This window comes from Coffea arabica, chromosome 11c, assembly GCF_036785885.1.
Source record: "Coffea arabica cultivar ET-39 chromosome 11c, Coffea Arabica ET-39 HiFi, whole genome shotgun sequence".
NCBI lineage: Eukaryota > Viridiplantae > Streptophyta > Magnoliopsida > Gentianales > Rubiaceae > Coffea > Coffea arabica.
In genome coordinates this window covers 32225235-32244709 of record NC_092330.1, presented here as the reverse complement: position 1 = coordinate 32244709, position 19475 = coordinate 32225235, and positions in this window count along the sequence as shown.

Sequence of the window (19475 nt, the reverse complement as noted above, 5' to 3'; positions counted from 1 at the left end):
TGTTGCTTTTCGAGAAATATAGACAAAGTACCATACTTAACATGAAGTGAAAACTACAATTAACTGAACCTAAAAGGAGGGGGAAGAATGGGTCGGATGGTTCGGAGTAAGGAAAAAAATACTAAACCAGAAAGGATAAGTCCCAAAAAAATTTTTTTAGGAGTTCTAGACACATCAATTCATATTGGTTTGAGAATATGAAAACGGTAATTCAAGACAAAGAAATAGTGTTAAATCGAGAGCGAGGACGAGGACACATACATGCACCACCAAGAAATGAAAAGGTAATTATGTAGTTAAAGACAAAAAGTTATTTTCAATCGCTACCCCAAAAATGATCTAATCCAACTACTGAGGAAAAAGTATTGTATTACACTGAAATTTAGGTACCAAATAGCGGTTAAAGTTCGAATGACATCAACCTGCACAATTCCAAGAACTGTCACACGTTCTTTATTGCTTTCTAGACAAAGAAAATTGTCTTTGGCATATATCTAAAAACTTTTTAATGTAATATGGATAACTTACTTGGAAAATAATTGGATACCATTTCAACCGATAATTCATTTCAACTACTACTATTCATGAGTCCTGTAAAAAGTAGGGACAATTCTTTATTATGTATACCATGATTATAAGAATAACCTTTATTTTTAGAGTAATTTTATATGCACCATCATCGTTTGATACATAACACATGAGCAAATTTTAAATCCCAAATTCAAATTGATATATGTGTCATTTATCTAATAGTAATAATATATACACTGACAGTATATATAAAATTAATTTTTATTTTTATGTAAAACAAGAAAAGTTAGTGAAAGTTCACTAGTGCAAGTTCCTATATATGCCAATATTTATCTATATGTGTGTACTTAGAGAAAATGGGAACTGTGTGTGCTTTGTGTGTCTGAGTGTGTGCAGACTAAAGACATTTAAGGTTATTATCCAAAAATTTTAAAAAAAAAAAAAGACATTTAAGGTTTCAGTTACGGCTGATTTGTCTACATTCTCAAAGAACAACGACCTTCTTTGCGGTCGCCAGGTGAGAAAGTAAGATGTGCTAAGCATGAGACCTTGCTTGACAGCACAACGATGTGTTGTTGCCAAGGGAGCGGGGCTGGAACATTTGTCCCCGAGCGACGTTATATTTTTACAATTTGAACTCTTATACATTTGGATTTGAGAGATGTTATATATGGATATTGTTTACATGGACTCTTATACACTCGCCGTGTCAAAATGACGTGGCGTTATCTCATCTATACACTGTCAGTGTCATAATAACGTAACGTTATATTTGGATATTGTTTACATGGATTGTTATACATTTGTCGTGTCATAATAAATTTTTCTATACATTGTTAATTTATGTATAATATTTTTTTATACTAACAGATCTAAATCATTGTCACATAATATAAAAATCAAATCATGCACATTTGATATGTATTCGTAACTGTTAATGTTAAAAATTCACTATATTGTTAGTGTATAAAAAGTTAATGCTTTAAGTATTAATTTTGATCTATTTATTATTTAGAATGGTTGTTTCTAATAATCGTCCCTGTCACATTTGTCCTATTGAAAAACCAAAACACTATATGGTCTAAGTATATACATTGACTGAATTGCTTTATTTTCGACAACGGCGGCTGACTAAGAAGTCTCTCTTTCTTGGGATCACTACTTTCACATTTATGAAGATATTGATTTGAATAATTGCCCTTTCTAGACAAAATTTATTATGGATTTGATCTATCTGAATTGTGTTTTGCAGAAGATGTGGATCCTATAGATAGTGTTCAATGTGAACTTCAAGTGCTGCATGAGAACCTCCTCTCCCTAATTATCTAGAGATATTGTCATAATGGATGATAAAATTATGACAAATTTAAAAAAAAAAAAGATTATGACAAATTACGACTCTAAATAATTAATAAGTGGTTAGGATTTATGTTATACTGTCAAACACATAAATATACAACTTAAGGATGACATGGTACTCCACTGTACAAAAGAAAAAGTAAACACTTGGCAAAATAATACATGCATATATCTCTTTTATGACGCTCCTTTGCTTTAAAGAATTTATGAGAGATAAAGAAAAAACAAAAGGAAATAAAGAGGGGAAAAGTTTCATCTTGAATTTTAAAATTAAAATCAATAAAAACATAAAATCATCCAATTGTGGACACATGGCCGAACGGTTGTTAGGAAAATTGTTCGGACCGATTTTGTGCAAAATGTTTGTATGTATATGGTATAATTTACTTTCAACAACGTATAATTATAAAACAATATTTTACGAATCCCACGTATGGTGTGAAAAACGATATACAAGATGCAATATGAACCTTATATATATATATTTTTTGGTCAAATCTTGGTCATGAACCTTCGGTTACTTCCTGTGTTCCTGCCCCTCCTCCTCCAATTGTAAGTTGGAAGAAATTTACTGCAGATTTGATAATTAATTAACTTTCCATTTACGATTAGCTTATAATTTTATTCTCTTAACATATAAAACCAAATTAGAATCGTTTGTGTCACCGTTTTGTTCTTTTCCTTGCTAAATTTCATGCTAGCAAAGCTAGAAATTTATTTTAGTGCTTCCCTTTCTCGTGTAGCTGGTGGTAGCAACTTTCTTTCTTACCATATAAAACTTCCACTAGTTTTGGTTTTTAGAAAAGGACAAACACTAATTCAAACAATAGAATCTTTCATTACTGAACGGTTACAAACAATGAGTCGGATTGCAGACCATTCACGGGTGTATGCAAAAACTTACAAATATAGACCAGACAAATGTATGTACGACTTTATCTAGTTTTTTCTTTCTTTTTTTTTGTAAAAAAAAGCCTTTTTTTTTTAAATCTTCCCACCCTTAACTGTCAGACCCAGAATTCGGATTCTGAACGTAGCAATAGGAAAAACTCTAGAAGCTCTCCCTTAACTATTAGGCTAATGTGTATGGTTTTATCTATATGCATACATTTAACTTTGATAGACAAGGACAAAGTTAGATGAAAGACCAATTTGATGAATGAATGGTTGCCAGCTCAAAATAATTTGCTCAGTAGCATCCAAATTTTGGTCACAGGTGAAAATGGTTTCTTAGCAAAACCAAATTTGTAAAATTATTGATCAATATGTGAGTACTTTGAGAATTGTTCATTAACTTGTATGATTCACAAAATTTGACAGATTGAAGACATAAATATGTACATTATGGTGCAAATAGTACGAGGTGCAATCAGAATTACCAACCAGATTGATCAACCTTGGTCAAATTTAAAAATGCAAAGAGTTTTACTATTTTTTTTCAAGTTTCTTTAAGAAAAATGAAAAGATATTAGGTTTGTGTGATCGGAAATGGAGATGTCCATATATATAAGTCGTACAAATTCTATGTGTATATCCTAAAACTATTGTTTGGAAATTAAGTTTTCAAAACTAAGTATGAAGAGGAGCAACTGTCTATTGATTCTGCTTGGGATCGCCAAACTTCATTATATGTGGTGCATTGAAAATCACGTTAAAGTTCTACTAATAAAAACTATCATATGATTTTAAAAAGTGAAAGAAAATAGTAGTAGTCACAAAAATCACAGTTTAGTGAATTGTCTCTAATAATACCCATGTGATTTTCAAAAGAAGAAAAAGATTAGTTTTTGTTTACAAAAATACACTTCATATCGATCGAGTACTTTATTTCTCTATGGATTTCGTCAATATGTTGTAACAAGCGACAAAAGCACAGTTACATTTGAACCTTCGTGCATATCAAATTTATACAAGACTTTGGTGGAATAATTAAAAAATTAAAGTAGGAATTCATAAAGGACTTGCTCATTATGTTTCTACTATTGGCCCGTATTTTCACTATGTTAGTTGTGGAAATGGCTAAACTACTTAGTCCGTATGACAGCCTAACAACACGAATTGATAAATCTAACTAGGCCGTAGAACCAAACCTAAGCCTGCCTGGCACCGCAATCCAAGATTCAAAAAAACAATCTAGATATATTAGGTAACCAAAGCAACTATGTTAAATCTATTTTTAAATAAAAATAGTGTAATTTTAATTCATTTTCACTCCAGACTCTATATTCTTCTTTTCTAAATAAATTTGGCAGGGTTTTTCCTTAATTCCAAAATTTAAAAATCTAGATACCCTATTTTTTTACAGGTATACAGATCGTTTATTGAGTATAGAGAATATTGAATGTCGATTACACAGGGGTAGGGTGATTAATTACTAGTATTACTCGAATTTCTTTATTATTTAAACTATCACAAATGCAAATATATATATATATATATTTTTATCTACACTACAAACATATAATAAAAAGGAGGTAAAAATAACAATAAAAAGGCTCATACGGTTATGGAATACCTAATTACTTTTGAAAGTGAAAATACCGGTTAAATGATTGTTATTATCTTGGCTACGTTTTAGTGTAATTTCCTAATATATGTAAAACCTATTCTTATAATGAATTAACTATACTTATACCTAATCTGTACCTACTTTCATAATTATGAAATTAACTATAATTTTATTAAATTCTATGAAATTATATGGAATAAACCACCAAAATCAACAATTGTGCATTTCTACTCTCGCGAGTATACTCCCTAGGACTAACACTTCCTTGAACTAATGTTAAATTCCAATTCTTATTACAAACTTAATACTTGAGATTTTTATAATTAACACCAGTTAATCATCATTATAAAAGCAAAAATACTAAATAACTGGTTGAAAACAATAGCAGCAAATAACTAAGTAAATATCACAAATAATCATAAAAAGTTCATCCATACCCAAAGCATAAACTTAACGAGACATAAAGGAAACACAATCAACAACAAAACTTGTATTATGACCAAACATAAGATTCAATACAATAAATAAAGTGATAGGAGAGAAGTTATCCTTATCACATGAGATTCCAAAACTCTCCAATCTTCATCCTCTACCTTATTCATGTCTAGTTATATACAAAGATTGGATACAATTATAGTAACTTAAACTAAGCTAATAAATTAAGGATTTCTAGTGAAAGACTACATTTTGGTGTAATTTCTCTAGCCTCCAAATTTATGAAAATAACTTACAAGAGGCCTATGTATAAAAGATTTTGCTCCAAATAATCATGTTTCAAATTGTGCAAAATTGGTCTTGAGATTCTCCAAATTTTTAAAATGCTTCTTGCACTTTCCAGCAGAAATCCGCTCACAAAATTGGTAAAAAAAAAAAAAAAAAAAAAAAGTAGTAGGAAAGAGTTGCAAGTTGAACTGCAACTAGTTCTAGTTGTGAAGCCACCAAAATATGAATACATGGGTGAAAAATGCAGGTGGAGGTCTCGTTTTGGTTTGCGTTTTCTCCTCCCATGCAGGTTTGCACTTTTCTGATGAATCTTAGAAATTGTCCTATTTTTGCACCAACTTGTGCTGCAAATTTCTCAATAATGGAAGTTGAACTAGCTTTTGCATAGAACATGAAAGTTGTAGATAATTGAATAGCTTTTTAACGTATCAAGAATCATGTCGTTTAGAATTTTTGTAGGTTGAGAAATAATCAAAATACCCTCAATTAGTCAGAACCCTATTTTAGATCTTGGTATTAGAAAAACATAACTGTATTTCAGTTTTTTGACCCTCAAAATGTGTGAATTAGACTTTGACATCTCACATGTAGCCCTAGATCTTATCTTTAAAGTTCTTTAAAAATCATGCCAATCCAACACTTGTAACTCAAGTTATTGATAAAATATCTCAATGTGTCAAAGTTGCCAATCTTTTCTTCATTTGAACTTGATTGTATTTCATCATTGGAATATTTTGCACTTCACGGCACTTGAAATCACTTCAAATCATGAAGAATCATCCCAATATCTTCTCATTTTACTCCAATTAATGATTGAGTCATTAGAACCTGCAAAAATATGAAGTTTTAACCACTTAAATCCATAAAAGTGCAATATTTCTCACTTAAACCACAAAATGCAACTAGAAACCTGGTTTTGTAACACTTAAACTGACTAAAACACACACAAAATAAGTAATAAAAAATACTAGAAATATGCAAAATAAACACTTACAAAAATTCATCATATTAATAATGTTTGTGTTCTTAATAGCAAACTCGTATTAATGCCTAAATTACAAAATATAAGAACCAATTATTTTTATTTAAAAAATAATTAGACAACGTAATTGAATACCAAAGCAAAATATTACTCGAGAACCCAAAGCAATCAGGGTGAATTATTGGGCGCAATTCAATTAGTTTTTAAAAAAAAGCGATAACAAAATTTTCGGTTTGGAATTGACTACATTTATTGGTTCGGCATTGAGAGGGTGTATGCGTATTTGGAGTCATTTATTATTCCTAGAATACACCAAATTCTGATTAGAATTGAGATAATATATAAGTTTTTTCAAGATCAAAAGAATGTAAAGATCATTTCTGCCATACATTATCTGTATGGTTTTTGTAAACTAGATTGCAAAAAAAAAATTTTGAATTATGACCTATAATAGTAGTTTAACTCGAGAAGGTAAATGTTAATTGCTGGTGTGTGGCCAAAAAACGTAAATATGATGTGGCAAATTTAGTTTATAATAACTATTAATTTAAGTAAAATCCTAATTTTGTAACAAATTTCTGCAAGAAATATTTAGAAAACAGTTCATTAAAAGTGTCAAAATTATGATTACACGAGAAATTCTATTGACGTTGTAATAATGCACAGTCATGTTTGAAAAGTGCCAAGTTTAAAAGTTTAAATAGTCAATGATGATTTGGAAATTAATTGTTTTAAATAAGAAATTTCTCAAACAAGTTGTTGTTCACAATTTTCACATAAACATTTTGGTATATGATTTACAAAGATATATCTTTAATACTCTTTTGGAGTGAATTTTTATATTTTATATCTAAATTTATTTGCGACAGAGAATTGTTCAACAATACTCATTAGATCTTGTTATTCCACAAAGTAACTAAACTTTTGGCCTAATTCACGATTCTTTTATGTTAATTTAAGAGCCTCACTAGCAATAATGGATCCAAAATTGAATTTCAGATAGTAATCTATGTCAACATATTAAAAAAACTATTAGGGAACTAATAAACTACAAAAACTTTTATGAGTACAATTATAGTGATTCAAGAGGATAGATGTTTAAAATTGGATTCAATGCTACTTCGTTGGACTATTGAATTGTTACTAAAGTTGAAACATATAAAAGCCATCTAGAGTGCAATATTTGGGTGCGTTTCTGAACCACCCTATACAGCATATGGTGGATACTAATTAACATAATAGGAATGACAATGCACAAAAATCGGAATTTATTTCATTTTATTTACTTTGATATTAGAAATATTATATATAACAAATAAATGGTTAAATTAAATGCCTAATTGAATCCCTATAAAATTGAGAATTTAGAAAATATCCTAGAATAGTATAGAAAAATTTTATGAATTAAATAAATATATGGCATGCATATCGTAATTTATGTCATTTGCAAATATTACTAGACACGTATCATATACTAGAAGTTCAATAAGTACATGTCTAACAAGTTTTTCTTAAAGCTAAATGTGTCAAAATCGACTAGATCAACGTAAGAAAATTTTCCACGAAAATGCAAATTAAGTTAGGACTGAATGTATGAAATATTAAACTAAAAGACCAAATTAAGCTTGGATTTCGGATAAACTACCGTGCAGCCACGCAAGTCATTAGAATTTCACAAAACAAGAACCGAGAGAGGAAATACTTGGAGAGATTAGAACCCACTGGAAGCTAGATAACCGTCTGCTAAGTTCAAGCGGTGGAAAGGAAAAGGAGTAGAAATTGTCTGACAGTTTGGGCGGCGGAACATTTGCTGAGTTAAGTAATGACCGAGAGAAAGGAAGTGCTCTGACATTTTGGACTTCAACCGAGAGCAAAACCAAGAGAGGAAACAAATAGGAGTCGGCTGTTTCATTTGATAGCAGAAACCGTGAGGAGCTGCAACCTATTGGTTTCATAATTTGAATATAATCATTGTTGCATTGAATGCCCCACTCCCCCTCTTGAAAAAAATAACTTTTTAAGTCCTCCTATGCTGCATATTAATAATAAGATCAATTTGATAGAAAAATTCAAGATAAGATGGTGCAAAAGGATAGCATTGCTACGTTGGGAGGAAAATATATGTCCATCCTTCTATGATTATTTTAGGAATATTTTTATTATATGGGGGGTACATTGTTACAAAAGATATGATTTGAGGAGAGGTGAGTGATATTTTTAAAACTTGAGGGGTGATGAGAGATATTAACATAAATCTCTAGAGAAGTATCTCAAATCATCCCTTCTTTTTTTTTTCGGATGATATTGGAGAATGGAAGAAATTAGCCATAAGTTTGGCCTAAGGAAGGATTTACCAGAAACATCATTAAAATTTAGCCGAACAAGACATACTAAGGTTTTTGCCTGAATAACAATTATTTAAAATCGAAAGAAATAGCCATCACTTCTAAAAACTGAGAGCCCATTTAAATTGCAAGTTTTTGGGATTTCTATAGGCATTAGTTTTTATTCAGAGCCATGTTTATTCTAAGATATGTTTCTCTAGCTCGATGCCATTATAATCTACAAAACATTGTGCTATTATCTAAATAAAAATCTAATTTTGCAAGAGTTATGATGATTGTAAAAAATTGAGTTTACAACTTCAAGTTTCCGACAATAAAGCGTAATCGAATTGGAAAAATACTTTACCTGTAATCGACAGGTCACAGGTTCGAGTCATCAAAAGGATAAGTGGAGAATCACCGTTGATCGTCTCAAAAAAAAATTTTGAAATGTCCTAATCAAAGGGGCAAACTGTTTCCTGTTCCTTATAGAGCATTTCCTAGCAATCTATTGAGGTAAAGCTCTATATCCACGTATTTTATATTAATTACTTTTACTTTATTTTGATGTTTACTGTATTCTAAACCCTTACTAATATGTTTTTGTGTTTGATAACAATGCGCAATCAATTATACTTCAAACATCATAACATTCTGAATCTCATGCATGTTTATAAGGATTTCTAATTTATCCAACTCAAAAGAATGAGAAATTTTCTTAGTATGAAGCATAAAAAACATCTTCTTAATAAAATTAAAGTTTAATGGTGCTAATTAAACTTTTTGATACTAATAAAATTAAAGTTTAATGGTATTATCACTCCAGTTTTGGAACTATAATACATCTTCTTAGTTGCTAAGTCTTTTCTTGGATTATCCAATTAGCACCAACCAATAAGTAGACATTCATCTTTCAATGTACACTGGACCTGGGAAGTTTAGTGCCATTATCTTCTTTAATCCCTTTTGTAATCTTTTTTTGAAAGCCCAGGTGCAGCCAACTCGTCAGCTATACAGGAGTTACTGATGTTCTTTGTGATTTGCACGTTATGGCTGAGAATTAGGAGATTGTTTCCTTGCAAGTTTGGTTGATACCAGGATTTAGCCCTTCTTTTCTTCAATTTTCATTTTGCTGCTCTCAGAGTACTGATTACTTTCATAAAGAAATTGCGAAAATTTTTAGACTATGCTGAATTTTTTTTTTCTTTAAATTGCTTTAAACTTGTGAATTTCCTATTAAACTTTTGGTTCTGATTCAAAATCTTAAATTGAGTTTCGAGTTTTCCTGAAAATCATTATAGAAGAATTTTAACTAGCTCACCGCATTGTTCAGGAGATGGTGCTTGAGGAATCGAGTTCTATTTCATTTACATCACAGCTAGACGTTCTTGAATGCAGGACATTTTCCTCTATCCTTTCTATTTGTCTATACAACACATAGTAGGGTTTTAGTGATATTCATTTCGCTAATCATGTTCAAGTCTTCTTTTGCTTGTTTTCAGACATGTTTCTTCTGTTGAGGTTTTGTATAATGTTCTTTTGATCGTCACCAATTGATCGATCTGTTTCAAGAGAATTGCAGTTTCTTTTCTTTCTGTTAATTCCTGGAATTGTTTATTAGTTCTCCTTCTTATTTGTCCAGTAATTCCAATGTGTCTTCCTTCTCGATATGAGGATGCAATGAGGTGATAATCAGATACAAGAGCTTAATCAATTATAGCACTACTGGAGAGTCTAATCCAACCAGTATAATCAGAGCAAAACTGAGGTTTTGTTTTGAACAAATTTTTTTCAAGCTTTTTTAGTTAGCAAACATCTTGACTTAATGATGATTTTATAATTTTTTTTTTTTTAGCTTCTATTGATAGTGCATTTTATGATACATTTTGGATGTTGGTCTTATTAGAAGTAAAGTTGTGCTTGTATTAAAAATGCATTTAGGACATAAACCAGTGGGGAAAAATCTTCAACGAATTGAAGAAATATACAAGGTGAACAATTGAATATGGATGCAATTGACGGGTATTTTACATACATGCAAGTTAAAAAATACCGAATTACACCCGTTCACTGCAAGTATACAGATCAACTAGTAGTTTAGGGTATATATCGGGTCGATCCCATAGGGAAGAGTGAACAATTACCGATATTACTAAAGTTTCTCTATTATTTAGACTATCAATGAATTATAACAAATTAAAACCTACTAAAATTATTCAAGAAAATAGCAAATGAAAGCTCCTTAGGTTGTGGTATCCCTAACTACTCATGCAAGTGCTATATTTGGATCATTGAATACTACATCTAGGCTAGTTATGGTGTAATTTCCTTAAACATGTGAAACCTACTTTCGTAGTGAATCAACTATACTCATAACTAATCCATACCTATTTTCATGGTTATGAAATTAGCTACAAGTTCATTTCTTCAATGAAATTACATGAAATGAATCACTAAAAACCACATAAGTGCACCTCTACTTTCGTGAGTGTACTCCCTATGTTTAGCACTTCTTGAACTAGTGTTAAATCTCAATTTTCATTGCAGAAACAACACCTTAGATAATCACAATTAATGGTACCAGATTAATCATGATTTAAAGAGCCAAAGTGCTAAATAACTTGCTTAAATCGTAGCAATCAAATAACCAAACAATTAACACTAACAATCATAGAAAGTTCAACCAAACCCAAGGTATAAACTTTAGAAACACATAATGAACACAAAATCCAGAACTTGTATATTAACTAAACTTGGAATCAAATACAAAAGATAAAGAGTTTGGAAGGAATACAACCCTTGTCACATGAGCTTTCTTCCTTGCCTTCTTCATCCTCCATCTTCATCCTAATCTAGATAATAAACAAGAATGGAAAAGCTACACTACTTTATACTAAGCTAAACTAACACTAGGGAGATGAAAGAGCTACATTTCTGCAGCTTCAAGCTTTCTCCCGTAGCTCACTCTTTATTTTTCTGCTATGGACTCCCTTCTCTGCTATCTACTCCAATCACTTCATTTTGCAATGAATTTGGCTCTTTTATGATGAAAGGTGGTCAAGAAATGAGGATTACATCTCCCTTTTACAGCTGGGAATGTTTCTCACATGTATAGCATCACATGTGAGTTGGTGGAGGTGAAATTGAGTTTTACGCGTACAAAGCAGCTTTTTCTGACCACAATCCGGCCAGGAATCCGGCCACAAATCCGGCCAAATTCCTGCCGGATTGCTACAGTGACCATTTGGTCACTTCTGGTTCAATTTCCAGCTCTGCTCCGATTTTGACTCAACTTCAACTGAACTTTTCTTGATGATAAAAGCTGATTTAGCTCTTGACCAAAACATAAAACTTGTAGCCCTTTGAGTTATCTTTCCAATGCATCAAGAATCACCTCATTTGGATCTGTGTAGGCTGAGAAATGACCGAAATACCCTTACCTGCTCATTGCCCTGTTCCAGTTTCGACCAGTAGAAATTTGCTATTGTAATTCGGCATTTTGACCTGGAAAAACTTCAAACTGGATTTAGATGTCTTCACCAAAGTTGTAGATCTATCTCTTATCTTCAAATTGGTTCAAGAATCATCTTAATCCGATCACTGTAGCTCAAGTTATAGCCGAAATACGAAAATATGTCAAAACTGTCAAAATACACAAAATTCAAGTAAAAAGTGATAAAAACCTCATTTAACCATTTAAAAACATTTTTCACCAATTATAGCCAAAATGAATCATTTTCTTCCAATAATATACCCAAAGTGACTAAAAATAATATAAAATATCATACAATTATTACGTAAATTAGTCACTTATCAAACTCCCCCACACTTAAATCATTGCTTGTCCTCAAGCAATTCACACATAATCAAATGCAATGATTCAAGAGGTGAAACAATATATGCACTTTGTCCAATTTAATTCCTCAAGACTTGGAAAATAATCATTATACAATTATTCAATTTACACTAAATACTCATAATATCAAGTAAAGGAAGATAATTATACCCTAAATTCAACAAGTTAAACTTAATCTCTTACCCTAACTTAATTTTACAAATAAGCAAATCACATAGTCGATTTATAGCCTTTCTCCTCCTATAATCATCTTTTTCTCAAAATTTTACATCTAAGAGGGATTTATTCATACTAATTTTACTTAATTAGTGAGAATGCCTTTTTACGCGAAAATCGACACTTTTAGGTGAAGATCTCCGGTTACTCAACATTTCACTTATTCAAGTTGCTAATGCATACTCTTAATTCAAGTACCTTTTTACGCGAATGTCGACATTTGTAGATGCCAACCCCCGGTTACTTGGTACGAGAATCATTGGAGTAGAACAAATTTTTTTTTTTTTTACTTTCTTTTTTTCTCTTTTTTTCCTTTTTTTTTTTTAATAAAAGACAATAAATAGATGTTCCCTCTTAAAAAATATATAAGACTACTCAAAGGAGGAGTATAACCTTATCGACTATATCAATCACTTACTTGCAAAATTAAGTAAAGAGAAGAAATCTCATTAAACATGTAAAATTATAGGCATAATTTTCCTCACTTTATCCAATATATTTTCTAAAATGCAAAAATCCTAATTGCATAATACTATTTCCAAGTTAAATGAGGACTAAATCTTCCAAAATACATATAACATTTCAACAATTGGAAGAATAAGGTTGGAACAATTAGCCCTTTTTGAATGAAAATGCAAGAATTTGAAGAACTTTTGGGCCATAGTGAAATATTGGAAAAGATTTTAGAAAAATTTTTACAGAGTTTCTCCTTATAAATGGAAGAAAACTCCCTGCCAACAAACCTATTTTCTAGCAAATTATCCACATGGCAAGCATTTCAAACACAATTCCAACATTTCCAAGCATTTAAATCCACAAAATATCATCACCTAGCAAGTAAATGCAAGTTCAATACTTTCCTCCCCCACACTTAAACTTCACATTGTCCTCAATGTGAGAAAAGAAAAATAAATAAGGAGTAAAAGAAAATACTGCTCAATTGAACTTGCGCAATCCGAATTCATGTCCAAGTGATGAATTTCCAACCGTATTTGAGAAAGAGTGGAGAGTTCATTTATTGCACCCTGAAAAAGACAAAATCAAAACAAATAAATTTCTTAAAAATAAAAGGTTGCAATCAACAAAATCATGCAATTCAAGGAAAAAGGAAAAATGATCAAGCATGTGGAACCATACAATGTTCAAGGGATAAAAACATGAAATGAGCTAATCTTTGCTAATCAAATATATGCATTAGTATCCAAAGCAAAGGGAAGCTAATTTCACACAAAAAATCCACAATCATGAACAAAATAAGTTCCATTTATACATTTTGTCATCAATGATCAAATCCCCGCAAGTACAAAAGTAATCTCAAAATGGAGACAAACACACCAAACCAAAATATAGATGACCTTCGTGAGAATTCATGAAATACTAAAAACTATTGAACCACAAAAATTGTAAGTGCATTTATGAATTAAGGTCATCTTCAATTCACCTCTTTTTTTAGAATTACCTAAGAATTCAACAAATCATTCAACCAAGCCCCTTTGCATTCATTAGGTAATCTAAATTACTCACATGAATATCATAAACTCCCACAAAACTAATTAAAATGCTACATTGGCCACTTAATATGCAACTTGATCACTAAGCCAAATTAAGCATAAAATTAGCAAAATTTCACCAAATAATGACAAACTCATGAGTTAAACATCACCAATAATCATCAATAAGCTCAATAAGCACAATGTAAAGCACCAAACTTCACAAAATGAAAAAAATTCGAAATTGCCCAAAAATAGAAAAAAAATAAAAATTGGCAAAATTCAAATGACAACATTTGGTGAAGATTTGTTACCTCAAACTTGTTGGTTGATGATTATGGATGCCAATGGTGATGAAACCCCCAAAAATTTCACTCCAATTCGGCCTCAAATGAAGAGTTCAAAAATTTGAAACCCTTGCTCTTGCTAAACTAAAATCCGAATTTAGACTTGTTTTTGAAGAATTTTTTAGCTATGAAATCATCTCTCAAGTAAAAGGGGAGTGTTTTGGTATAGTTGGTTTGAAGATTGGATGGTGAAAAGAGTGAGTTTAGTGAGTAGTGTGTGTTTGAGGTGTTAGTGTGTGAGTTGGGTTGAAGAAAAAGGAAGAAAAATTGTGAGGAATCCGTGAAACGGATTCATCTTACGCTGGTTACTGTTCACAATCCGGCCAGAAATTGGAGGGATTCGTGGAGGGATTCTGGGCAGAAAATTTATTTTTATTTTTTTTTTACTGTTGCATATCCGGCCAGTTTTTGGCCGGATTTCCGGCCGGATTCTTGGCCGGATTTGCTACAGTGGATTTTTTTTTTTTTTCATTCCGGCCAGTTTTTGGCCGGATTTCAGGCCGGATTTTCGGCCGGATCCTGTCCAGAATGCTCGAAAAAATTTTCTTTTCTCCCCTGACTATCCGGCCTTCAATCCGGCCAACATTTGGCCGGATTTATGGCCGGATTTGCTGCAGAAAAAGCTGTTTTCTGCAGTTTTTCCTCCAAATTTGCTTGGCCAACCTTCCACATTCAACCCACTTCATGTTCTTTGAATAAAATTCAAATTTAACATGATCATGCATGAATATAACTTAAACATGAAACACTTTAAATGCATGAAATGCAGCAATTGAACATGAAAACTCCCTTTGCCTTAATATAAACACCTTTGCAATTGAGATCATTTGCATGAACTCTTGCCATTGCCACTGAATTTGAGGTATTGAGATCTTTGATCAAACTTCGCCCTTTTCACCTCATTTGGTCACTTTTTCAAAACCTACAAATGAAAAACAACAAAATTACTCAAACTTATACTTTAAACATAAAATCACTCCAAAGTAACACCAACTTAAACAAGCATTGGGTTGCCTCCCAATAAGCGCTTCTTTAAAGTCAATAGCTTGACTATATCACCTCATTTTTCAAGGAGGCTTAGTTAACGAATAATCCACCATTTTAGGCCTTGGTGGATCATTGTAAGGTGACTTAATAGAAAAAGCCACATGATCTAATGATCTGAGAGATGGAAGTGACTTACATATTTCAAGTGTTTCATAGATATTACCTTGAATATGCACCACTTGAGAACTTACCAAAAGAAATGTCATGAGAGTATCTTGAGCAGGAATACCTTTAGAACCTATACTTTCAATGCACTCCTCAAGAGGGGTGAAAAATGAGTCATTAAAACTCACCTCTTGAGGTTCAAAGTTAGTTCCAAAGATATTATCATGTGAAATGGATATTTGCTCATTAAAACACTCTTGAGATTCATCATTTTCATCAAAATGCAATCCATTTTCACATACAACATTTCCACCATTCATGCTAGGATCATTTTGCAAATTATTAGAAGAAATAACTTCACACAATACATTCAATTGCTCATGTATATCACCAAAGTGAGAAGCTAATTCATCTAACCTTTCCTCAATCCTATCAAAACGGTCAGAGGTTGCATTTGCTAGCTTTTCTATGGCTAAATCAAATTGATTAGAAAATTTTTCTACAGCTAGCTCCCAAGATGCATTAGAATCATTAGCTAATGGTTCACTTTCTAACTCCCAAGGTAGAGGTGTATTAACTAACTTCTCTATTGCCAACTCCCAAGATGGTTTTGATTCATATTGGACACTTTCAGGTTGGTAATCATAAAAACATGAATTATCACTATAAGTACATTGATTATTCCAACCATAAGCAGGAGAATTGCTCCAATTAGCACTATATTGATCAAAACAAGGATTGTAATGCTCTAATTCATCATAATAATCCACATTTTGTGCTTGCATACATGTATTAGTAGCATGATAACTTCCACACAAGTCACAAATCACATGATAAGAATTAAAAGCATTAACATTCCTCCCTTGCTCAATTTTATGCATAATTGTGTCCATTTGAACTTGTAACATCATAACATCAAATTTAGCCTTTAAGCACCTTAAACCATCTTCAAAAGACATACATTCAGTAAATTCTTGGTTACCTCTGTTGAAGGAGCTTTGCACTTGGTAACCATCCATTGCCAATCTTCCACTTCTCAAGCATTGTCCTCCAAATTGACCTACCCTTCTCATTACCTAAAATTGCTTTTAAACAACTTAAGAGCAAAATTAGTAAGAAGAATAGGTGATAAAACACATACACACATAAAACACAAAAATAACAGAAAATAACATTCACATTATAACTAATATTATGTCTAAACTAATAAAGTTACTCTTCACACCGATATTGCCAAATCTTCCCCGGCAACGGCGCCAAAAACTTGACGGGTATTTTACATACATGCAAGTTAAAAAATACCGAATTACACCCGTTCACTGCAAGTATACAGATCAACTAGTAGTTTAGGGTATATATCGGGTCGATCCCACAGGGAAGAGTGAACAATTACCGGTATTACTAAAGTTTCTCTATTATTTAGACTATCAATGAATTATAACAAATTAAAACCTACTAAAATTATTCAAGAAAATAGCAAATGAAAGCTCCTTAGGTTGCGGTATCCCTAACTACTCATGCAAGTGCTATATTTGGATCATTGAATACTACATCTAGGCTAGTTATGGTGTAATTTCCTTAAACATGTGAAACCTACTTTCGTAGTGAATCAACTATACTCATAACTAATCCATACCTATTTTCATGGTTATGAAATTAGTTACAAGTTCATTTTTTCAATGAAATTACATGAAATGAATCACTAAAAATCACATAAGTGCACCTCTACTTTCGTGAGTGTACTCCCTATGTTTAGCACTTCTTGAACTAGTGTTAAATCTCAATTTTCATTGCAGAAACAACACCTTAGATAATCACAATTAATGGTACCAGATTAATCATGATTTAAAGAGCCAAAGTGCTAAATAACTTGCTTAAATCGTAGCAATCAAATAACCAAACAATTAACACTAACAATCATAGAAAGTTCAACCAAACCCAAGGTATAAACTTTAGAAACACATAATGAACACAAAATCCAGAACTTGTATATTAACTAAACTTGGAATCAAATACAAAAGATAAAGAGTTTGGAAGGAATACAACCCTTGTCACATGAGCTTTCTTCCTTGCCTTCTTCATCCTCCATCTTCATCCTAATCTAGATAATAAACAAGAATGGAAAAGCTACACTACTTTATACTAAGCTAAACTAACACTAGGGAGATGAAAGAGCTACATTTCTGCAGCTTCAAGTTTTCTCCCGTAGCTCACTCTTTATTTTTCTGCTATGAACTCCCTTCTCTGCTATCTACTGCAATCACTTCATTTTGCAATGAATTTGGCTCTTTTATGATGAAAGGTGGTCAAGAAATGAGGATTACATCTCCCTTTTACAGCTGGGAATGTTTCTCACATGTATAGCATCACATGTGAGTTGGTGGAGGTGAAATTGAGTTTTACGCGTACAAAGCAGCCTTTTCTGACCACAATCCGGCCAGGAATCCGGCCACAATTCCGGCCAAATTCCGGCCGGATTGCTACAGTGACCATTTGGTCACTTCTGGTTCAATTTCCAGCTCTGCTCCGATTTTGACTCAACTTCAACTGAACTTTTCTTGATGATAAAAGCTGATTTAGCTCTTGACCAAAACATAAAACTTGTAGCCCTTTGAGTTAGCTTTCCAATGCATCAAGAATCACCTCATTTGGATCTGTGTAGGCTGAGAAATGACCGAAATACCCTTACCTGCTCATTACCCTGTTCCAGTTTCGACCAGTAGAAATATGCTATTGTAATTCGGCATTTTGACCTGGAAAACCTTCAAACTGGATTTAGATGTCTTCACCAAAGTTGTAGATCTATCTCTTATCTTCAAATTGGTTCAAGAATCATCTTAATCCGATCACTGTAGCTCAAGTTATAGCCGAAATACGAAAATATGTCAAAACTGTCAAAATACACAAAATCCAAGTAAAAAGTGATAAAAACCTCATTTAACCACTTAAAAACATTTTTCACCAATTATAGCCAAAATGAATCATTTTCTTCCAATAATATACCCAAAGTGACTAAAAATAATATAAAATATCATACAATTATTACGTAAATTAGTCACTTATCAGCAATATTTATCTTTGAAATTGGATAGGAATGGTGATGACAATAATGGCCCAAGAGCTGGTGACACTCGCTGGAGAAATGCATAATATATTGGTTAATGCTTGCTAAAGATATTCATTTTATCGCATAGGCCATTTTATATTTTCTAAAGTTTATCTCTTTCTTTTTTTTTTAACGAATATTGATATCAAAGAACTAAAATACTAAATAAAAAATTAAAGTTAAACCCAACAAAGAATAGTTAAAAATAGGATATTCAGTTTTGCTTACTCTAATTACTGGGGCAATATATGGTAATTACGAAATTAAGGAAAAGAGGGTGGGAAAAGGATGAGATTGATTGTTATTAAACAAATAAAACACGAAAAATAGAGCAAATAAATTGTGAAATATGCACACATGATAAAAAAGATAGGGCTTTTATTTGGCATAGTGTAAGAGTAGCTAAGTCAATTTACTATATAGAGAACTGAGTAGTGAATTATTATATGATACATATGATAAATGATATGACATGATAGATTCATTGAAATTTATGATAAATGTATTGAACTTTAGAAAAACTAAAAATTATTCAAATTTTAGTAATAGGAACTTATAATCAAACCAAATAATAAGGATAGAAAACTTGGTCGGAAAAAATAAAAAACTATGAGCTTATTGACAAAAAGGTTTACAAAGGCATAATTAATACGAACTTATACAAAGTATGAAATTAAAAGATTGATTGAAAGTTGCAATAGTAAAGGAAGTGAAAAAAAAAGGGAAAAGAGAATAAGTGGATGATAAAATAAAGATAGAATTGATTATTACCAACAAAAAATAGAATACTTAAAAGTTTTTTGAAAGTTGCTATAGTTAAGGAAGTGAAAAAAAAAAAGAGAATAAGCAGATGAACAAATAAAAGGTAGTACTTACCCAC